General features: G+C 48.7%; 2 pseudogenes; both read left to right on the top strand.

Annotated features, from left to right (window-relative positions):
• Positions 1-9,969: 9,969 nt before the first annotated feature.
• Positions 9,970-11,557, top strand: LOC116887024 (annotated as a pseudogene).
• A 2,566-nt stretch (positions 11,558-14,123) lies between these two features.
• LOC116887017 lies at positions 14,124-14,877 on the top strand (annotated as a pseudogene).
• Positions 14,878-18,425: the final 3,548 nt, after the last annotated feature.

Here is an 18,425-nt window from a genome sequence, read left to right as displayed (position 1 = left end):
ATTCTGGGGACCCTTGAGATGGCATAAATCACACACACCCAGAGAGTGCCTGTGGCCGCAGCTGCTCCTCTTGCTGCTGCATTTGCTGTTGGGGTGCTGGATATCCTGACTGCGAAGACTGGACTTGCCCCAGGGAACTCGATGCCCCCAATCAGCAGGAAGTAATCTAAAGAGGTCTACTTTCCCCCTCTAACTTTCTCTTCTAACTAGTGTCGAGGGGTTGGAAGAAATCAGGGTGGAAACAGAGTTGAAAGATGGTAAATATAAGAATCCAATAAAATAGCCCAAAAAGTACACCTATAATGCGTGCGTGTGCGTGTGTGTGTGTGTGTGTGTGTGTGTCTGTGTGTGTGTCTGTGTGTGTGTGTCTGTGTGTGTGTGTCTGTGTGTGTGTCTGTGTGATGATTGGTTTCCCTAAGCTCAAGGAGAACTTTCTGATTCATCAACCTTCCATCATCTCCAAGAATTGGGCCCATTTTCTCTATGACTCCAAAGAGGGACAGGAAGTGGGGAAAGGCAGAAGTAGGCACGCCGTCCCAAATCAGAACTTCTCCAATCTGATGATGCACCAGACACCCCCGTGTGCTTTGTTGAAATGCAGAGTTGGACCCAACTGGTGTGGGCTGAGAGCCCGGTGCTATACAGTCCAAAGGCCATCGTCCCTAGAACGTCAAGAGCTAATGTTTTAGCTCACTCGGCTGCCACAACACACAACGAGACAGGTTCTACAGCCATCATCCTTGTTTGACACCAGAAACCAAGGCTTGTGGAGATGGAATAGCGTGGCCCAAGCACTGGCTAAGTGGAAAAATCAGTACATGAAGCCAGGAGGTCTGGCTTGAGTCTGTCACCCACCCTGGTGCTGTAGCATCTCCCAAGCACTTACTGAGAAGCCAGAGCCTACGGAGGTGGGGGAGCACCAAAGCATGTGCTCCTATGCTGACACTTGGAGAATAGGCACTGTTATATCCAGAAGACAGGGCAGCTGCTGGCTGGTTCTGGAATTTCCTCCTGCTTTAGTGGTAACGCTCCAAGCAGATTTTCTGTGTAACAGAAATAGTTAACTGTACTATGTGGCTAGAGAGTCAAGATGAAGGGAGGGTGGGAGGCGGGAGGGGGGAGCCTGCCCTCAGAGCAGGAGCTGGGAGGACTTGCTTGAGACCCAGGATTGAGGGATGAGTTTACTAGTGCCATCAAAGAATAATAATAAATGTAGAAAGGCTTGCCAGATGTGGCTGCAGCCATCTGTAAGGCCAGATGTGACTGCACCCACCTGTAAGGCCAGATGTGGCTGCACCCACCTGTAAGGCCAGATGTGGCTGCACCCACCTGTAATCCCAGCTCTCAAGAGGTCAAGACAGGGGAGTTGCTCTGAGTTCCAGACCAACCTGTACTACATAGAGAGGCCAGTCCACAAAACAGTGGTGGTTTTAATATGCTTGGCTCAGGGAGTGGCACTATTAAGAGATTTGGCCTTGTTAGAATAGGTGTGGCCTTGTTGAAAGAAGTGTGTCACTCTGGGAGTGGGCTTTGAGATCCTCCTCCTAGCTGTCCAAGAGGCAGTCTTCTCCTGTTTGCCTTTGGAACAAGATGTCAAACTCTCACCTCCTTTTCCAGCGCCATGCCTGCCTGGATGCTGCCATGCTTCCTGCCTTGATGATAATGGACTGAGCCTCTGACCCTGTAGGCCAGCCCCCAATTAAATGTTGTCCTTTATAAGAGTTGCCTTGGCCGTGGTGTCTGTTCACTGCAATGGAAACCCTAAGACAAAAAAAAAATTAATAAATGTGGGAAGCAGATATGGTAGTGCGTGCCTATGATTCTCAGCACTCTGGGGGTTGAAGCAGGAGGATCAGGAATTCAACGCCATCCTCAGCTATGTAAGCAAGTCCAAGGATAGCCCTACTACATAAGGCCCTATCCCCTCCCCAACACACAACACACACACACACAGACACACACACACAGACACACACAAATAAACAAATTTAAGAATGCTCACATAAGAACCTGTGATGCACCAAAAAAAAGGTAAAATAAATAAATTTGAGAATGGTCACACCTGTTCCCCAGCTCTCTTGATCCCTCAAGGTCCCAGGAGCTCACAGGCCAAAGAGAAAAGGGACAGCCACCACTGCATGGGGCATCAGGTCAGCAGGCAGCAGGGGTCACTCTAGTCCTGCTCTGATGAGGCACAGAAGCCACCACCGTAACATTCCATTTAAATCTGCCATGTCACCAAAGAAGGCACTGTTACAGCCATGGGCTGAGCAGGCCGAGTGGCTTCCGTCACCAAAGGAGGACGTTCTCTTGATGCTGGAGTGAAGCACTTGCCACAAATGAGACCCCAAGGAACCCTCCACCTCCAAGAACAAAAAACCACAAAAGTCCAGAATGTCTTCAGGGGCCTCTAGTATTCACCTGGTCCCTGTGTACCCTAGCCCCCTGCTAAGGCGGTTGTTCCCAGGCCACTGGGCTGCATGCCCATGCTGCCTGCAGCCGCCCGCCCAGGAGCATTAATTGAAAATTAATCCGCTCACTACGTGCCGATGTGCAAATCAAAGCTAAGTGTCTCAATTAGGAAGAGAAATGCAGTCGGGACTGTTCCCGGGCATCAGCTTATTTATGGGGATAATATCGTTTTTAATGAGGGAAGCTACTAAAAGGCACAACAAATGCAACATTTAATAGAAAAATATTACGGCATTCCATCAGCAGAATGAAGCCAGGAGGGTGAGTTCCAGGGACACACACGGTTTCCCAACGGCGTAGGCAACAGAGAAGGGATGTGTGGACACACAGGTCTGGGAAGCACGCATGGGTTTGTGTGTGTGTGTGTGTGTGTGTGTGTGTGTGTGTGTGTGTGTGTGTGTGTGTGTGTGCATGCGTCTTCCTGGCCTGGAGATGGGAGCTGTGAGTGTATCTGGAGGAAAACCAAGGTTTCCTGAGTTTTGGGTTGTAAAAGAAGAATTTGCCAGGGCTAGTCAGGTGGTTCAGTCAGTAAAGAGCTTGCTGGGCAAGCATGAGGACCAAGTCCGTAATAAAACCCAGCAGTGACAACGTAAGTCTGTAACCCCAGATCAAGGTGGGTAGAGAGAGACAGGTGGATTCCCGGGCTCGCCAGCTAGCTAGTCTAGCCAACTTGTGACCCTGTCTTTAAACATTAAGTGAAGAACAGCTGAGGAAGACACCTGTGGCCAACCTTTGGCCCACGCATGCAGTCACACATGAGTGAGTGCATACAGACACCAGACAACACACACACACATACAAAAGATGAGCTCCCCTTCGGCAGAGGCCCGAGTTTGATCCCTAGGGAACTGCAGATCTCCTATTCCACTTCCATGGAGAGCCCTCTGGACCCTCTTTGACATATAAACCCAGAGTGTCCCAGCTACATATCACTGGCGCCTGAAGGCTTGCAAGATCTCTGGGCCTCAGTCCACTGCCCTGAGCTGGTACTGGTCTCACCTTGGTTTCGGGCTCAAGGACCAGGGTTTATATTGGCAAGACAAGTCCATCTTCTCCCACTCACTCACTGCCTCATCCATCTGGGCAGAGCCCCCATGGCCTATGCTCTTGTCTCTATGCGGTGAAAACATGGCTGTGATACAGCAATGCAGGCCAACCTCACCTTGGCACAACAGAAGAGGCTATAGTCCTCTATAGAACACCCACACAACACCCTCCATCAGATGTCTGCTGGTGCAGGACCCTCCTGGATGGCAGGTCCCTGCTCGCTCTCCCGCGGTACTCCCCAGGGAAGATTTTGGCTACCCCATCCTCCTCTGCTCTTGCCAAGGCCCAGGGGACTAACAGAGAATGATGTTCAAAGGGAGAGAAGGTGAGATGTGGCTACTCAATATCCCCATATCTGGAGAAGAACAGCCACACAGGCTCAGTCAGGAAGGTAGAGCATCTGCCTCTGTCACCTGGTTCCACCCTGCAAACCCTGGCATGAAGGCTGGCATCAACGTTCCTCAAAAGAGGAAACGGATGCTAAGAAAGATTTCCACCCTTGCCCAAGGCTCCCCAGCAGAGGAACATAAAGATGTGCTAAATTACCAAAGCCTGGTTATTCCCATTTCTGAGGAGCTTGGAGGCTTATCTCAGCTAGGGGACCCATGTGTAAGCCAGCGCTGCCTCCCATGACCTGGGTGACATTGAATTTGTTATATAACCTCTATGTGAGTCATCCCTAGGGGTTTCCTCGGGGCCGGTGAGCACCTAGAGCTGAGTTAGGGCACGATAAATGTTCAGTATGCATGGAGATGTTAGTATCATTGGGCCACCCTACCCACAAGCCATTATCTCCCTGGTAAGGCTTCTAGAACCATCCATCAGCCTGTGAGGAGCCCCAAGGCAAGGCCTTCCCTACCCCAAATGCCCAGCACAGGGGACTATTGAGATCCCTAACATCAACAGTATATTCCCAGACTGTTGTCAGCCACTGAGCTGAATATGTCTCTCTCACACCTCCTTTCTAAGTGTCCATTACACTTAGATTCTGAGATAGGAAGGTCATAATAAAAACCGAGAAGAGAGGATGGCACTGTCCCCGTTAGACTCCTGTCTGCCTCCTTCCTGTGACCTACACAGATCCTGGACAAGGACGAAGCTTGATATCCCTCCTGTGATATTCCTCAGAACCTAGTAAAATGTCTGGGCCTGGTAAGTGATTTATTATTGCTGGTGAGAGAGAGAGGAAAGGGAGAGCAAGAGGGGTGCCCTGAGGCAGAGCAGGAAGTAGGGAGGGCAAGCCAGCAGGCTGCACAATACAGTCCTATCTATACCATTAGGCTGCCAAGGGGTCAGCTGCTGCTGCCCGGAGACCTTCGCTCCCAGGAGTAGCAACGGCTCCCCCGCCCCCACCAGATCCAGAACGACCAGCCACCTGCTCCCTCTCAGCCCTCAGGTCCCTCCAGACTGAAGACATTTGAAAGTTAACTTCCCACAAAAGTCACTCTCCAAGATTAATATTTATTTCTTATGAAATTTAAATTTTTCAGTGTAATTAAATTTTTATTCGTCCTGAGTTATAGATAAAAAATATTTATAACTTTCCCTTTCACACCACTGAAGATGAGGGTTGGATGGAACCAATTACCGGGACCTCCTCCCAGTGGCTGCTCTGAGGTCAAGGCTGGAGGAGTCAGAGGAGCCTTGGGGAAGTAAAACCTGGCATCTGTCACCTTAGGCCACAGAGCCAAGGCACGTCCTGCATCCAGGCATGGGGAACCATGTGTAAAAGAAAGGGTTTGAGACCCACACCCCACATAAACAAGATGGCCTATAGCAACATGGGTTTATTTCTTGTGGCTCTAGAAAGAGAGATGTCCAAGGCCAAGGTGATGCTGGATTCCTGTCCACCGAGGTTCATGATAGAGCCTTCATGACAATCCAAAGTCATGCACTGTAGATCCACAAAGAGACGTCTTGATATCCTCCCATGGCTGGGAATCCACCCTGATCATTAAGCCTGAGTTTGGCCCCTTCCTTAGTGGTGGGGCTACCCAAATCCTTCCTGGTCACGTGCTCTAGCATGTACTAGGAAATCAGCACCCACAGCCAAACTCCACCACATATAACACAGCATGGCCTCAGATCATCCTCCAACCATGCTGCCACCTGGGAGAGCATTTGGGGTCCTGGTGACCCTTGGTCACACAGCAGGCATTCCTAAACAGTGGTGTGCATGGGAGTTTCAACAGGGCTAACACCAATGAAAGAATCAGATTCACAACAATACCAACCAACCAGAGCTCCCAGGGACTAAACCACTACCCAAAGAGTACACATGGACAGACCTATGGCTCCAACTGCATGTGTAGCAGAGAATGGTCTTGTTGGTCACCAATGGGAGGAGAAGCCCTTGGTCCTGCCAAGGCTGAACCTCCCAGTGTAGGGGAGGCAGGAAGGGGGGTAGTTTTTGGGGGGGAACACCCTTATAGAAGAGGAGGGAGAGGGGATGAAATAGAGGATTATAGACAGGAAACCAGGAAAGGGAATAACATTTGAAATGTAAATAAAAAATATCCAATTAGAGGTTGGGGATTTAGCTCAGTGGTAGAGCGCTTGCCTAGGAAGCGAAAGGCCCTGGGTTCGGTCCCCAGCTCCGAAAAAAAGAACCAAAAAAAAAAAAAAACAATTAAAAAAGAAGAAAAATTTAAAAAAATTTTAAAAAGAATCAGACTCTTGTCATACCATTCTCAACTCTCCTCTCATGGACCAGAGTCTTGGGGTCCAGGCTAGACAAGGGCTGGAACTCACCTCTCTGGTTCCCCATGAATAGGACGAGCCCATCCTTCCTCCTCACAGTGCCAGGAACCGAAGCTCCTGCTCTCTAATTAGACCTGTCGCCAGCCGGAATCACTCCCAGGCTGGGCTAGGGAGGTCATTAGCTGGAGATGGATAAGTGCTAAGCCAGCCCCACTCTGGAGATTTACAAGGCTCAGGCTAGGAAGGATTTATAAGGTTTGTTAAATTTCTAATTGAGTTTAGAGTGCTGTGCCATGGTCCCGGTGACCAAGCTGCACAGACGAGAATTAAAACAAGTGCCCCTATCCCTCACACTGCAAGAGGACTGTGGCCTCTGCCTCACCTGGCTGCACACACGGGGTCTACCTAAGGACAGAGTGGGTCAGCGGGCAACCCCAAACCTGCCCCTCAGTAGCTTCTGTCAGTTCCTAGGCCTGACCACCGTCAGCAGGGTCTGCCTGGGCAGACTGGTTTGATTTCTTAGATTTTGTTGTTTGTGCACTGGGGGTCAGGGCATCGGTGGGGACACGTGTGTGCTGCTGCCGTAACATGGTTACACGCGGGCGTGGATGCATAAGGAGATCAGAGGTAAAGGTTAACCTCTGGTCACCTTAGGAATCATAGGAATCATCCACTCTGTGGGGATTTTTGGTGGTGGTGGTTTTGGAGAAGCAGAGGAGTATTTGCTCTGGTGTGTGTGTGTGTGTGTGTGTGTGTGTGTGTGTGTGTGTGTGTGTGTGTGTGTGTGTACGCGCGCATGCGTGTTGAGATGGCGTCCTCTCATTGGTTGACCTCAGGCTGGCCAGTTAGGCTAAGCTGACTGGACAGTGCCCCCCATCTCCACCTCTTTGGCACTGGAATTTAAAATGCTTGCCACAGCACCCAACATTTTACTTGGGTTCCGGGGCTCAAACTCTGGTCCTCCTGGTTGTATACAGTTTACCCACTGAGGCATCTCCCCAGCCTCTCAGTCACCTTTTCAAACAGTCAACATAAGGCATGTATTTCAAAACTCACACAAAAGCACACCCAGAGAAAACCTCGCTTCCCCCTCCGACTCTTAGCCACCGCTGTCCCACTCACTGGCGAAAAAAAACAAAAACAAACAACAACAAATAAAAAACAACCAGAGTTTTACCAAGAGGAACTGATGTTTCCACTCAGGTATCTGAGGATCTACAGGGTGACGGGGAACCCACCGCCCCCACTCCCTCACTCAGAAATGCTCACACGGCTTCTCCCACTGCCAAGTGCTATACAGAGCCTTTCTGGAAACAAGCTGGCCATGAGCCTTCCTTCCCCTAACTGACAGCACTATTCCTCAGAAACCTGGAACAAGACTGACGTCAGACAGTTAAAAGGGCTCTAGAACAGCGGTCCTCAACTTTCCTAGCACTGCGACCCTTTAATACAGTTCCTCATGTTGTGGTGAGCCCCCGACCATAAAATTATTTTCATTGCTACTTCATGACGGTATTTCTGCTGCTGGTGTTAATCATATTGTAAATCTGTGAAAAGGTCTTTAGATGCCCCACCCCCACCCCCAAGGAGATCGAGACCCTCAGACTGAGAACCACTTCTCTAGAGGAAACAAAGCAAGATGGAGTGGGGTAGAGCCACGCAAGACTTCTCTGGGAGAGAACATCTGACCTGCTGGTATGAAGAATGGCAGGGACAGTCTGGTTGGAGGGAACCGCAAACACAAAGTCTCTAGGGCTGCATTCGGGTAAAAGAACTAACTGGAAAGAGAATGGTTCTGAGGCCGTCAGCACACCTAGAACAGAAGGTGCAGCAGACCAAACACACCCACGGCTGAGCTGTGACCTCAAACTGCCTCTCCTCATCTCAGAAGGGCAGTTTCCCCACCGGTGTGTAAGTCAATAGCAAACCCACTCCAGCACCGGGAGGAATGAAATGAACTTGCTCACGGGAGTCTCCCTGCTCCGGCGGGAGCTTTCCTTTTGGGATCTCATGAAGGGTAACCTTGGATGGAGGGTGTTCCTGAACCTGAGGAAGCGCCCTAAAGGAGCAGGACACTGGGCTGGGTTCCTGAGATAAGAGGACCCAGTTCCAGAATACCAGGAATGTACTTACCTTGTCCAAGAGCACGGAAAGGTTTGGGGTCCAGGACACGGAGGAAGTCGTGGAACATTTGGAACAGTCCCCACCCTAATGGGCCCACTCTTTATGTGGGAAAACACCGGTGGGAATTCCCCCAGGACTGTCTCTAAGTGGGGAACCTGAGAAAAGGAGCACCAGGAATTCAGACCTGTACAACCTGTATCCAAGGCCTCTGTGCCAAGAAAGCAGCAGAAAAGCCCCTGATCACATAGTGTGAGCATCGGGCGCCCTCTGGTGGCGGCCGCGCCAATCCAAAGTCTGGAGCTGTCAATCATCCTCTTACCCAAATCGGCTCTCTCCAACATTATAAATGGGCAGAATGGACAGTACCCACTAAGGATGCCACCTGAGGTGTCATGGTTCAGGATCACACAAGAAACGGATTTACCTAATGCCCAAAAATATGTATTCATTCGTTTGCTCTGTTTCATCGAGCACCTACTGTATACCGACATTGTTCTAGAAACAAGCAACCCAAGCCTAACCAAGATCAAGTCTCTCCCCTCAAGGAAGTCAGAGTCCACCACTGTCAGAGCCTAGACAATTGTCAATTGCCTCAACTCCCCTGGGCTCATATTTAGACCATTTGGTCCCCAGGTGAAGGTGCTATTCTGGAGGATTTATTCTGTATACTTGGAAACGGGACCAAGCTGAAGTAGGTCACAGGAAGCAGGTCTTTGAAGATATCTTGTCCTTGGCCCCTTTGTGCCTTCTGCTCTAACTGTAAATGAACAGAGGGCCCTATCGGGCATCCTACAGAGAACTGGGCAGTAAAATAGCCAAGGCAGGCAATAACTACCCAAAAGAATGGGAACAGTAGAAGCAGTCTTTTCCATCCCAGAATTACGTCCCTGCTTACGGCAACCAGAAAACCTAATTCACGTGCTACGGGCAGATCGCCCAGAGTCCTGCCTTAATAGCAAAAAACAAATGGTCCTAAATTAAATGCTCATCTAATAAATCTTAGAAGTAAAATCTAAAAGAACAACAAACAGATGAGGCAGCTATGAAGTAAACAACCAGGTAATCAATATTATATTAGATGGGGGTTGGGGATTTAGCTCAGTGGTAGAGCGCTTGCCTAGGAAGCGCAAGGTCCTGGGTTCGGTCCCCAGCTCTGGAAAAAAAAAAAAAAAAAAAGAATGACAGAAAAAATATTATATTAGATGTAAATGGCCCAAACACCCACAGATATAAAAGGCTGAGACAGTCAGGTGGATTTTCAAAATAAAAACACAAGACTTGAAATAAGGTTCACCAGTTAAGGGTGTCTTCTGCTCTTGCGGAGGACCAAGGTTTGGTTCTCAGTACCCACATGGCTGCTCATGACCAGGTATAACCCCAGACCCAGGGTGTCCGACACCCTCATTGGACCTCAGAGGGCTCTGCATGCACATGATGCTTCTGTCAGCACACACATATATTCAACATAAAAGTAAATAAATCTTTTTTAAGCAAGTCTCAACTACCTGTTGTTTCAAAAGAAATATTAAGCCAGGCATGGTGGTGTTTATCTTTAATCCCAGCACTCAAGATACAGAGGCAGGGAGAACAGATGAGCTGCGGGTGCCTGAAGCGGCTTCCAAGACGATGCCCACACCAGCTATCCTGTTGAAAGAGGGTACTGAGAGCTCCCAAGGCTTCCCTCAGCTTGTGAGTAACACCCGTGCCTGCCAAGCGATTGCTGAGGCTTGAGCTGGGTCCGTGTGGCACGGACAAACTTATTGTGGGTGGCCGAGGCAAAGCAACAATTTCTAATGATGGGGCCACAGTTCGGAAATCCCTCGATGTTGTCCATCCTGCAGCAAAGACTTTAGTGGTTATTGCCAAATCCCAAGACGCTGAGGTTGGTGATGGCACCACCTCAGTGACCCTGCTGGCTGCGGAGTTTCTGAAGCAGGGGAAGCCCCGCGTGGAGGAAGGTTTACACCCTCAGAGCATCATCTGAGCTCTCTGCACAGCCATCCAGTTGGCTGTTAATAAAACCAAAGAGAGAGCTGTGACTGAGGAAGCGGGATAAAGTAGAACAGAGGAAGATGCTTGAGAAGTGTGTGATGGCAACCCTGAGCTCCGAGCTGATCTCCCGGCGGAAGGTCTTCTTCGACAAGATGGCGGCTGATGCGGTGATGATGCCTGACGAGGTGCTGCAGCTTACCGTGACTGGGCATCAAGAAGGTGCGGGTTGGAGCCCTGGAAGAGTCTCGGGCAGGGGGCTGGTGTTGCGTTCGAGAAGACTTTCTCTTACGCTGGGTTTGAAATGCAGCCCGAGAAGTCTAAGAGCCCCAAGTCTGCCCTCTTCAACGTTGAGCTTGAGCGGAAAGCAGAGAAAGATGATGCTGAAATCAGAGTCCACACGGGGGAGGATTTCCAGGCAATGGTGGACACCGAGTGGAGCATTCGCTATAACAAGTTAGAGAAGACCCATCAGTCTGGAGCCAAAGTCATCGGGTCTAAACTGGATGTGGTCACCCAGTACTTCGCTGACAGGGACATGTTCTGTGCTGACTGCAAGCCTGAGGAGGATCTGAAGAAGACGATGACGGCTTATGGAGGCTCAATCCAGACCAGTGTGGATGCTCTGACTCCAGATGTGCTGGGCTGCTGCCAGGTGTTTGAAGAGACCCCAATTGGAGGAGAGAGGTACGATTTCGTCACTGGCTGCCCTAAGGCCAAGACATGTACCAGCCTCCTCCATGGCGGTGCTGAGCAGTTCATGGAGGAGGCAGAGAGGTCCCTACACGATGCCATCATGATTGTGAGGAGGGCCGTCAAGAACGACTCTGTGGCGGCTGGTGGTGGAGCCATTGAGAGGGAGCTTTCCAAATACCTGCGGGATTAGTCAAGAACCATTTCTGGGAAACAGCAGCCATTGATCGGGGCATATGCCAAGGCCCCGGAGATTATTCCATGACAGCTATGTGACAATGCTGGTTTTGATGCCACAAACATCCTCAAAAAACTGCAGGCTCGACATGCACAGGGGGGCATGTGGTATGTGGTGGACATCAACAATAAGGACATCGCGTTTGTGTGGGAGCCAGCAAATGCTCTGACAGCAGCCTCTGAGGCTGCGTGTCCTACTGCGTCTGTGGATGAGACTATCAAGAGCCCCCACTGCACTGTGGATGCTCCAGGTCCAGCAGCTGGCAGGGTCAGAGGCCAGGGCCGTCTCCATTGAGAGGCAGTGTGCACACCTCCTTGTGAGGTATATTGAGGGGTGAGAAAATGGTTGATTCTCACTGGAGGTTATTTAAATAAAACTTAAGGTTAAAAAGAGAGAGAGAGACAGAGGCGGGAGGATCTCCCTGAGTTTGAGGTCAGACGGGTCTACATAGCTAGTTCCATGACAGTTCTCAATAGAGAGAACCTGTCTCAAAAGAAAAAAAAATAAGTAGATTAAATATGAAGATGAAGCCGGTTAAGAATGGAAGAACGTGATGACTGTGAGCCTTCAATCCCAGCACTTCAGAGGCAGAGGCAGGTGAGTTCAAGACCAGCCTGGTCTACATAGAAAGTACAGGCCAGTCAGGGCTACAAAATAAGATCCTGTGCTCAATAGGAAAATTAAGAATAAATGAATGTTAAAAAAAAGGCATATCTTCCTAACACCAAAGACGTAAAAACTGAGCCAGGTATGAGAGCCTGTAATCAAAGAACTTGTGTGGGGGTTGGGGATTTAGCTCAGTGGTAGAGCGCTTGCCTAGGAAGCGCAAGGCCCTGGGTTCGGGTCCCCAGCTCCAAAAAAAAGAACCAAAAAAAAAAAAAAAAGAACTTGTGTGGTGGAAGCGGGAGAATCTGAAGTTCAAGGTCCTCCTCAAGTAAATGACAAGTTCAAGGCCAGCCTGAGATACGTGAGACCCTATCTCAAAAAAATAATAATAATTAATAATAAAGAAAAGATAAGCTGGAGTAACTACACTGACATCACACAAAATATATTTCAGATCATAGCAATATTGCTGATCATAATGACCAGGGGCCAATTAACCAGGAAGGCATGAACAGTTCAAACTGCTTATGCATCTCATCACGAGCTTCAAAATACATGATGCAGAAATAGAATAGCAAGAAACAGACGGATCCACAATTATGGCTGGCAATCTCAATATCCATCTCTCAATAACTGATAAAACAGGCTGGCAGAAAAAAATCACTAAAGATTCGGAAGATTTAGGCAACACTATAAACAGCATGCTCTAATTGATGTTTTCAGAACACACCATTCAACATTAGAAGACATATTCTTTTCAAGTATGCATGGGAAATTGGAAAGTAGATCATGGGCTAGGAAGATGGTTTAGTCTGCAAAGCGCTCGGGGCATGAACATCAGGATCTGGGTTCAAATACCTGGACCTACATCAAAAGCTGGGCTGGGTATTTCACGACCATAATCCCAGTGCTTGGGGAATGGAAACGGGATGGATCCCTTAGAGGCCAGCCAACCTAGTCAAACAGTGAGCTTTAGGTTCGGTGCAAGACCCTGAAGGGGGAAGAGATAGCCTGGTAGGTAAAGCATCTGCCACGTAGACCTGATGATCTGAGTCCCCAGAACCCAGGGAAAAACAGACCCAGTGGCACACACACATGTACAGTTCTGCACACCCCATGAGGAGATAAGGGCAGGGATGGGAGAATCCCTGAAGCTCCAGGACCAGCTAACCTGACAGAGGCAGCAGGCAACAAGGGAGAGAGGTCACATCCCCAAATAGAAGGCAAGGATCAACAGACAAGGCTGTCCTCTGACATGGGCATGTGCTGCATGACATGTGTGTGCCTTCACACACACACACACCACACACAGACAGACACACACACACAAACACACACACACACACAGAGAGAGAGAGAGAGAGAGAGAGAGAGAGAGAGAGAGACAGGCAGAGACAGAGAATACAGAGACAACCTGTAAGTCAGTAACTGAAAGGAGAAATCACAAAGTATTCTGAGGAGAATGAGAACTCGTATTCAGTGGCTTGCCATTGTAGGAGCACTAAGCGGGCCACTGGGAGAACACAATCCACCAGTCGGAAAGGACCACCATCAGAGACCGCAGATCGGCCTTACTCACCTAGGAAATGAGGCTGCAGCGAGGCCTGAGCCACAAGATGCTTCTCGATCCTTCGGAGGACCTGAGTTTGGTTCCCAGCCACTCACATCATGGCTTACAAGCTTGGTTTCTGCTACATCTGGAGTCAACTAAAACCCAAGCCGCTGGGCACTCCAGACTGAGATTTTCTTAATCACATTATTTGGAGAAGGAAGACCCACCGGAAATCTGGGTCACACCTCCTGGTGGCGGCCTTCATGAAAGGATGTGGGAGAAAGGAAGCTTCACTTCCTGTCCGCTGCCCCCACTCTCGCTGCTAAATTTGTGTATCCTGTTGCTGCGGCTGGATCCAATTTCTTCAGGGTTTTGGTGCACACTGAAGACCAGAAGCTCTCCAGAAACCCTCCCCCTTATTTTTGTTTGTTTGTTTGTTTGTTTGTTTCTTTCTTTCTTTCTTTCTTTCTTTCTTTTTCTTTTAGCCCTATCTGTTCTGGAACCTGCTCTACTGTAGACCAGGCTGGCCTCAAACTCACAGAGATCCTAATGCTTCTGCCTCCAGAGTGCTGGGATTAAAGGAGTGCACTACCACACCAGGCTCAGAAAGCTAAATCTTAAACAAGAAAAAAGCCGAGCAGATCAAAGTGTTGGGACTCACGTCGCGGCCTCGGAAACTAGAAGGAGGACTCCGGATCCCGCTCACTCTCACTCGCCATGGAGAAGACCAAGCTGATGATCCAGAAGGCCAAGCTGGCTGAGCAGGCCGAGCGCTATGATGACATGGCCACCTACATAAAAGTCATGACAGAGCAGGGCGCTGAGCTGTCCAACGAGGAGCGCAACCTGCTGTCAGTGGCGTACAAGAACGTGGTCGGGGCCTGCAGGTCCATCCGGAGGGTCATCTCGAGCATTGAGCAGAAGAGCGACAGCTCCGACAAGGAGCCGCAGCTGATCAAGGACTAACGGGAGAAAGTGGAGTCTGAGCTGAGGTCCATCTGCACCGTGGTCCTGGGATTGTTGGGTAAGTATTTAATAGGGAATGCAACTAATCCAGAGAGTAAGGTCTTCTCCTGAAAATGAAGGGGGATTATTTCCAGTATTCACTGAAGTAGCTTGTGGCGATGATCGAAAACAAAGGATAGGAAATCCCCAAGGAGCCTACCAAGAGGCATTTGATATAAGCAAGAAAGAGATGTAACTTACCCACCCAATCCGCCTGGGGCTGGCTCTTCACTTTTCCGTATTTTACTATGAGATCCTTAATAATCCAGAGCCTGCCTGCACACTGGCTAACACGGCTTTCGATGAAGCCATTGAAGAGCTTGATACACTGAACAAAGACTCCTACAAAGACTGCACCCTCATCATGCAGTTGCTTAGAGACAACTTGACATCATGGACATCAGACAGTGCAGGAGAGGGAGGTGACGCAGCGGAGGGGGCTGAGAACTAAAGGCATCCGGGACACCAACCTCCTTCCCCTCAAGAAAACCTTTTACATCTCCAGTCCTTATTCCACTTGGACTTCTCTGGCAAGAAAGCCCATTCCTGTGTACGGGGTCAACTGTTTCTAATCTTTTCACACTGCAGCTTTGGGAGAACTCCATCCCTTGGTTTGTGTTGTCTCCGCCTTCCTGCTGTGCAGTTACCGCTGTAGAAAAGTATCAATGGCTTCATTTCCTATAAACTGGAGTAATTTCCCCACACTTGTGTAGAGGACTGACAGCACATTTGGTATTTAGGTAATCTGAACCAGTTCTTCAAGTGACTGTGTTTTTGCGTTACTGTGAAGACACGGACACGTAGTGCATTGCAATTTAAGTGATTGTAATAGTAACTTCTTGATTTCTACTTTCCTTCTCTGAACCTTCTTGGAGTTTCCTTTCAGAAGCAACTTTTCCATGCTCTTATTACAAATTCCTTTTTAGTAGGAATCCAGAAGTGTTAGATTGAATGGGAAAGCGCTTAATGCATCCGGGTTTGGGGGTCACAGATTGAAATGTCTCCTGTATCACATAATCTGGAGGTTACATCTGTCTGTGACAACAGGGCATTTCCTTATGCATTCTCATTTGCTGCTGTTTAAGTTGACAATTTCCCTCCCAATAAAAATTCATTTATACCTCCTGCCTTCGTAGCTCGGGTATTCACTTTACCTCGTGATAGAAGTAGCATGTTGCTGCCAGAATACGAGCATTGCTTTGGGCAAATTAAAATGCATGTCCTTTCTTAATCCACTAGGAAGGAGAAATAAAGTACACAAGTCCAAGTCTAGACTTTAGTACTTTTCCATGCATATTTCTGCACATGTGAGGGGGTATGCAGTTTGCCCAGTGATCGTTCTTTAGAGAGTTGGACCACTATATTGTGTCTTTGCTAATCATTGACTCTAGTCCCCAAAAAAAGCCTTGTGAAAATGTTATGCCCTATGTAACAGCAGAGAAACATAAAATAAAACTATATTTTATAAAACCAAAGAAAGGAAGGAAGGAAGAAAGAAAAATGAATGAATGAATGAATGAATGAATGAATGAATCTAAGAAAAGGGAGCCAGTTACACCTAAAGTAAATCTGAAGTGAACAGGGAGGAAAAAGGACTAAAACCGAAAGCTGTAAATTAGAAAATGTCTAAATTACTAAAGACAAAGGATGTTTGTTTGAAGAAATCTATAAAACCAATAAACCTCCAGCTGAACCAATCAGGGAAGGAGCGAGGAGATGGGAGTTTACCAGCACCAGAAATGAAAGAGATTACATCACTACAAATTCCATAGATAGTCTTCTGGCTTGGGGTCACATGCTGTCTTAGTCACTGTTCTATTACTGTGTGTGAAAAGGCCCCATGACTTCGGCGACTTAAAGAAGAAAGCATTTAGGGCTGAAGAAATGGCTCAGTGGTTAAGAGCACTGGCTGCTCTTCCAGAGGTCCTGAGTTCAATTCCCAGCAATCACATAGTGGCTCACAACCATCTGTAATGGGATCTGATGCCCTCTTCTGGTGTGTCTGAAGTCAGCAACAGTGTACTCATAACATAAAAGAATAAATAAATTTTTTAAAAAAGAATTCTAAGATTATAGATGCGTACTACTACACCCAGCTTTTCATGTGGGTTCCAGGGATTCAAACCCAGGTCAGTAGGCCTAAGCAGCAAGCCCGTTTACACACTGAGTCATTTCCACCGCCCAAGATTCCACAGACATCAAAAAGGAGTATCTATTTAGCCAGCTGAATCTGAGGTAACAACCTTCCTGCAAAGATAACTTTAGAATCAGATGGCTTCCCTGGGGACTCTTAGCAAGCACTTATGGAAAGTGTGATATTGCGAAATCTATATTAGATTAGGTCTCGGATCCCATTTTCTGACACGTTGTTCCTAAAGCGCTTTGAATCACTGGAATACAAGTCTTTTGTGTACTGTCTTCGCTCATTTGGATGGCTAGAACAAAATACCTTAGACCGCCTAATTTATAAATGAAAGAATTCTATTTTGTGAGGTTCTAGAGGCTGGGAATCCTAAAATCAAGGTGCAGGATGTCTGGTGGGGCTCCTTAGATGGTGGTTCATGGCTGTGCGTCTTCATGTGACTGGAGGAGCAGAAGGGACCAGGCAGCACCGTGTGCTTCCTGTATACAGCTACTACCTCAGGGATGAGGTCAGAGCTCGTATGCTTATCACTGCCCTGAATGCCCTGAATGTCTTTTAAGACCCTGACTTGAGCTCAACAGATGGACTGGGGTGGGAGCGAGGATTTGGGCTATAACATATGCCGAGAGGGCTGGCAGCTGGTGGCCCTACATATCTTCAGGAAGAGGAAGGGGCTGGACTCCCTCCCCCACAGAAAAACTAAGGTACGGCTTTCAGCCTTGTCTCCTCAGGAAGAATAGAGGGACTGCAGGCAAGTCAGTGCAGAACGGCCAGCGACTTCCACAGTCACACCAGGGTAAGGAAGATCCCGTTAAAAACCGAAGGACAGGATCTTGAGTGTTCTAGATTGCTGAGCTCAGGGCAGTGCCTGGAGGGGCGCACTCCTGGAGAGGGGGTGAAAGTTCCATGCTCCTTCTCCATGGTTCCTACCTATCTGTCTACCTGTATTCTGTGTAACATACCTGAAAAGTAACTCAGCAGCCACGAATCAAATTCCCCTGAGTTCTGTGATCCACACTAGCCAATCAATCAAACTGGAGAAAGGCCTTCGGTACACACACCCAGGGAAGCTGGACACGAGGCTGTAACCTATGGTGCCACTCAAAGGCTGGGCTGACCTTATCCACTCCTGTTCCTATTCCCAGAGACTCCTACGTCACCAGATCCTCCTAGCTCACCACCATCCTGGATAACCCTGTGGGTCACTGTGTGACCCCAGAGGTCTCTAGTTCTCACTTGCTTCTGTTCTAATGGGACGGTGTCCCGGTGACCCGTGGCTGGGCCAGCAGGCTCTGGCAGCTGCAGAGTCAATGACTACAAGCCTGTACTAACCAGAAGTCAGTCTTCCAGCGCCTGGGGATCTCCAGGAGTCCTGTGGGGATAAACTGGGGGTAGGGATGCCCCCAAAGGAAAGTTAGCGGAGTGTTAGAAGTCTATCTGAGGATACTACTCTGAACCCAGGCTTTAAGATCCTAAGTAAGTCACTTCACCTAAGACTTTAAAAAAAAAAACAGGGTCTCACTTTATAGCTAAGGGTGGCTTTGAACTTCCGTTCCCCTATCTAGTTCTGCACCACCATCTCAGGTTTACATGGTGCCGATCAAACCCAAGGCTTCGGACTCTGTGCTTGTAGCCACTCTACCAACAGAGCCATATCCTCAGCCCCACTTTACCCCCTCCCACCCCCGAGCCTGTTTCTTACTCTGTACAATGGTGTTTGCTTCAGAGAATTGCCCTGGGATTGAACGACATAATACGAAGATGCTTCACCTAGCCTCTGGTCACAGTGAGCACCGTCCATAGGGGCCCCACCCTATCTGTGAACTGACCCAAGAAGAACCCAGGAATCCTGCGAG

The sequence above is a fragment of the Rattus rattus genome, chromosome 1 (genome assembly GCF_011064425.1).
Source record: "Rattus rattus isolate New Zealand chromosome 1, Rrattus_CSIRO_v1, whole genome shotgun sequence".
Classification (NCBI taxonomy): Eukaryota; Metazoa; Chordata; class Mammalia; order Rodentia; family Muridae; genus Rattus; species Rattus rattus.
This window is presented reverse-complemented; position numbering and strand designations above follow the sequence as displayed.